A 6,000-nucleotide genomic window follows, 5' to 3' on the forward strand; every position below is an offset into this window, starting at 1 on the left:
GCCTCTGAGGGCCATTGGAGGTCTACCAAGTGGGATCTAAGACTTTTTAATTCTAAAAACACTTTAATAAATTTCTTCAGAAATTTCTATGACCTAACCATTTGGCTAAATTAAAAGAAACTAAATCTACATTTTTTGCTTCAACTTCTTAAATGTCCATAAACTGGCAGTGGTTAAGAAAACATAAGCATAAAGAAAATTTGTAACCTTCATTATTTTCTCCATTACATCATGCAATAAAACTGACTTCCAAGAGTCACAACACAAACTCTCTTGATAAATGAGGCAATGGAGACTGGGTACACTAACCCCCTATTTTAAGTTGCATTAATTGTTGAAACCCTCCTTCCCTGCCCCAGCCATGCCCCAAACGTGGCACATCTTTTTTAGAAGAAAATGTTTCTATCAAACTACTCAGACTCTTTATTGGTAATTGCTTAAGATTTGTTGATTTGTATAAACCAGTTTAAGAAAATGTTCCTAGCTTAGGGAATAGGGTATAATATTTAGATAGGCGGCACAATCTGGGCTCAAATAGAGCTTCATATTTGAAACCTCTGGTGTAAAATTTACCTGCTTGGCAGGACATGTGCTATTGTCGTTGAGTTCCTTTCACAACTCTTCTGTTCTTTGTACTAACAGAGAAACTGACTTCTATTAGTAAATAGTATATAAACGCCGACCCTTATTCCATGTAACAAAATTAAGAATATGGTATACGCAATTAGCAAAAAGTTCAGAAGTATTATAAAAGAAAGAACTACTTTGAAATGCAATGTTAGTCAGGGTTCTCCAGAGAAACAGAAACAATAAGATGCGTTATGGAGAGAGAGATTTATTTTAAGGAATCGGTTCATGCTATAGTGGGTGCTGGTAAATCTGAAATCTGTAGAGCAGCCAGTTGGCAGGCTGAAAATTCAGGCAAGAGTTGAAGTTGCAGTCTTGAGTCCAAAATCTATTGGTAGGTTTTCTGTTATGATCTTGAGGAAGTAGTATTTATTCTACGCCCAGAAACCTCAACTTTTGTTTATAAGGCCTTCAACTGATTAAGGCCCACCCACCTTATATGGAGTAATCTCCTTTACTTAAAGTCCGCAGATTTAAATATTTTTTTTAAAGATTTTATTTATTTATTTGACAGACAGAGATCACAAGTAGGCAGAGAGGCAGGCAGAGAGAGAGGGGGAAGCAGGCTCCCTGCTGCACAGAGAGCCCGATGCACGGGACCATGACCTGAGCTGAAGGCAGAGGCTTTAACCCACTGAGCCACCCAGGCGCCCCCACAGATTGTAAATATCAATCACATCTACAAAATACCTTTCCAGCAACATCTAGTCTACTGTTTGACCCAACAATTGGGCACCATGGTCTAGCCAAGTCAAGACCCAAGAATAACCATCACAGTGACCTCCATTCAATAGTATTTCCTCAAAGGCACGATGATAATTAAGTTTTAAAAAGTTCCCTTAGTGAACAACATAAAGCATGTTTTCATTAAGAAAACAAATCCCCGTGTTTTTTGTTTTCTTTGTTCTATTCAGTCAGTTGCTTTGTGGTGGAGATGGGGAGGAATGGGGGAGGGAGGATCAGATGTGTTCACATGCCCTCTTCTGTATAACCTTGTCAAATATTTGTGCTAGAGCATTGAGAACACTGTGTTTGTCCGTTAGAGAGAACCAAAATAGGGCAAATAAGTTACTCACAATCTAGTAGAAGTTAGAGATATGTAAACAATCTACCTTACATATTACATATTCCAAGTTGTGTTATAAATTCAGTGTCTCCAAAAGGTAAAAAGGCAATAGTATTGAAGGCATATAAAAGGGTTTGGATGTGATTGGGCTCCCAGCTGAAAGGAAGTTTCAAGACATATAAGGGCAGCATTGCAAACTTTCCTTACAATTTTTCAGTATGGACAGGTAGAGGGGGAAAGGGCATAGCATAAGGAAATTGTTTCTAAGGTTGGGTCACTCCTCAGTTGCACCACAGAGATGGCTAGAATTAATCAAATTCACACAGCAAGTCCTGACATTTGATGGCCTAATTAGAGTGATTATGGGTACGCTTTAAAAATATGCTTTGTCAGCAGATGATCTAATGAGATGTTTCCATAAAGAACATGTTCCCACTCCACACCTGGACCAGGAGCAGCTCAAAACATGGCACTAAAGTTAGTACATTAATAATTGTTTGTGATGTGGTTGGCAAAAACACTTTGTAATTGTGCGCACAGGAGTGCTTTAGGGAGATAATTGTAGCAGGTCAGTTTTTTCTCTAACTGGTAGGAACGTTTCAGGAACTTTTTTTGTGATTAAAAAAAAAAACTTTGTATGTATGAATACATATATATAAATGTTTATAATATCACATATAAATAAAAGCTTTATCTTTCTTTGAGAGGGAGTGAGAGAATGAGAGAGATTCATGACAGAGATTTGTTACACACACACATATATATAAAATATATATAGGTAACATGTACTATATATTATGTGTGTGTGTGTGTTTTTATACTAGTCTAAAGTGCTCACAAATACTTTTTTTTTTTCCTCAGAAGGAAAGTTGGTGAGAACAATAAACTAGCTGTGACTTCTGTATATATCATGAGCAACAACTGAAACATAATGGGGGCAATAGGTGTGGAAGGAAGCAAACAGTAGAACAAAGTTGGTAGGTTGGTAATTTTTGTTTTGCTTTTGCTTTTAACTGAAGCATGTAAATACTGAATTCTCATAGTGTTGAGGAACTGAAATGAAAGAATAATACTCCTGACCAGATATTTAGCGTGAACGTTATATAAAAATGTAAATAATTATAGGATGTGAAAATGTCTCAGAGCAACAGCTATTGAGGGAATATAATTCACTTGTCTTTTGATATGGGTGTGTCGTTTATGTTAATTGACTATGATCTGTGTTTAATACAGAAGTCCCGAATTTAAGTGATGGCTCTTTATTTTGAATTTTCTTCAATAGTACAGATATTATTCAATTTTATTATTATTATTATTATTATTTTTTATTTATTTGACAGACAGAGATTGCGAGTATGCAGAGAGGCAGGCAGAGAGAGGAGGAAGCAGGCTCCCTGCTGAGCAGAGAGCCCGATGCGGGGCTCGATCCCAGGACCCTGAGATCATGACCTGAGCCGAAGGCAGAGGCTTTAACCCCCTGAGCCACCCAGGCGCCCCCAATTTTATTATTTTTAAAGCAGTGTTGGAGAGGGAAAAATTAACTTGACCCTTTAAGGTTCGTCTAGCTGGTCTAAAAATTAAATTGACATGAGACAGATTAATAGGAGAAAAAAAACAAAGTTTAATAATGTGTGCACAGAGGCCCAATAATAAAATTGAGACCTAAAGAAATAACCAAGGCATGTCAAGACCAAGCTTCTATATTTTTTGGACAAAGAAACATAAATCTGTGAGTAGTTGACAGGACAAAGTGAATGTATGTAAAGAAGCTTCAATTAGTAAGGAATTCTAAATAGAATTTGGTCCCATTAGTAAATTAGTAAGAGTAGTAAGGTTTGTTTATATAAGCTTCTTTTCCTGAATTCCCTATCTTTGGTGATAAGGATGTCTCTTTACCTCTTGGTACAGGGAGGATACCTTTCACTTGGAAGACTTATTTCCCGCTTTCAGGAGACACAGGAGGGTCAGAGTGTTCTTCTTGCACTGGTTATTTCTTAAATAACTTTAATTCAAAATAATCAGTATGCCATTGTGGCACATTTGGGGACAGCCTGGGTCCCTTCAGCAGATAATTCATTAAATACATAACTAAATATTTAAAAAATATTCCAGATTGTGAAATTATTCATGTATTTGTATTTATAAGTCAGAAGAAAAATGACCTAGGAAAGACTTTTGAAAAGGAGTAAGCCAGGAAGCACCACTCTTCTTTCTTTACACTCATTTCCTGCATGTTTGAACCCTTGATCTCATGGCTTTGAACACCGTTGTTGTGAGAGGACTCCCTAATTAATAGTTCCAGCTCAGACAGCAGACTTGTATAACTAACAGCTTAATGAACATCTATTCTTGGAGTCTGATAGGTGTTTCATGTACATAACATGTCCCAAGATGAATCCTTAATTGCCCTTGCGCCTCAGCCTCAATAAACTTGCCCCTTCTGCACTGTTTATCTCAATACAACTCTTGTACCCTTGGTTTAGGCCAATGATTTTGGAGTCAACAAGGACTCCTTTCTTTCTCCAGTACCCCTTAGGCCATCCATGAACAAATCCTTGACTCATCCTTTGATTTTGGACTGTTTTTGAGCCACTCAAATGGCAAGTTTATATGCTTCAACCTAACATACCCAGAATCTGATTATTTTTATCACCCTTATGATTTCCCTAGTTTATACTGTTGTGTGAATTATTGCAATACCCTTATGCAAAGTAGTTTAGAGTGATCCTTTTATAATGTAAGTTTGATTATGTTATACCTACCCCCAACCCCCACTGGCTCCCATTTCATCCGTGATTAAAGACAAAGGCCTTACAGTGGTCTAGAAGGCCCCACAATATCTACCCTCTTGCTTCCCTTCTTCCCGTAATCCATCCTCTCTACCTCTCTTGTTTCATCTCCTATTGTACTCCCTACCTGTTTCTATTCTTCTTCTTCTTTTTTTTTTTTTTTTTTTTCTTTTTTAAGTAGGCTCCAGGCCCAGCCTGGAGCCCAATGTGGGGCCTAAACTCACAACCCCAGAAATGGTGACCTTAGCCAGGATCAAGATTCGGACACTCAACTAACTGAGCCACCCAGGCACCCCTTCCTACCTGTTTCAATCCGGTGTAGTCTAAATTAGTTTTCTATTGCTGTCAAAGCAAATGACCACAAATTGCCACAAATTTAGCACTTTAAAACAGTACAAATTTATTATCTCACAGTTCTGCAGATCAGAAATGGGGTTGGTTTAGCTGTTTTCTCTGGTTTTTGGCAGAATTTTGTGCTATGTTTGTAGGACTGAGGTCCCTTTTTCCCTGTGGTCTCTAGCTAGGGTTTGCCCTTAGCTTCCAGAGGGTTCTTTCTGGTCCTTGCTCAGGGGACTTTATACCTCTGAGCCAGTAACAATGTATAGTATTCTTTTCATACTTGGAGACTTTCTAGTTTACTTTTCTGCCAAATCTCTCTTTCTATAGCCAGGAAGTTCTCTGCCTTTCAGGTTCATGATATTATGTGAGACCCACCTTGACAGTCCAAGATAATCTCTTTATTTTAAAGTCTGGAACTTTAATTCCATCTGCAAAGTTATTTTGTCTGAAATATAGCAGTGTCACAAGTTCCAGAAATTGGGACATGGACAGCTTTGGGGTACTATTATTCTGCCTACCATTGGGCCTCTTGACCAAGCATGTTCCCATCTTAAGACCTGTATGCTTGCTGTCCTGCTATCTGGAATATTTTTGCACTGCATAATTACACAGCTGATTCCATCACTTCTTTCAGGTTTTTGCTTAGTTATCACCAGATTCTATCAGCCTCTTTGACCAGCCTTTAAAAGAAATATCCATTTGCCATTGCTCTTTTTTTCCCTTTAACCTTTTTTTTAAACTTTCTCTTACCATTGCCTGACATAGAACATATTTGTTTACTTGTTTATTATGTGTCCCTCTACTAAAATTCCTGGAGATAAGGGACTTTGATTTATTCACCACTGGAATCCCACTACCTACAGCAATTCCTAGCATATGGTAAAATGTTCAATAAATATTTGTTGAATGAATGCAAATCACCAAAAAAGCCCTAGAGCCCTCACTCCATTAATCATCCCTGAAAAAAATGAGTCAACTAAGTATGAATTGACCTAATAGAACAACTTTAAAAAAAAGAAACTGTTACTCAAAAGTTAATTATTAGTTTGTCAAATACCTTGCTGAAGTCTTTAGTGGCAACTTCTATAGCATCACCCAATCTATCATAAAAGAAAACTGTTTGGCATTTCTTTCTTTCTTTCTTTCTTTCTTTCTTTCTTTCTTTCTTTCTTTCTTTCT

The sequence above is a fragment of the Enhydra lutris genome, unplaced genomic scaffold (genome assembly GCF_002288905.1).
Source record: "Enhydra lutris kenyoni isolate GAN:26980312 unplaced genomic scaffold, ASM228890v2 scaffoldscaffold2, whole genome shotgun sequence".
In the NCBI taxonomy this organism is placed as follows: domain Eukaryota; kingdom Metazoa; phylum Chordata; class Mammalia; order Carnivora; family Mustelidae; genus Enhydra; species Enhydra lutris.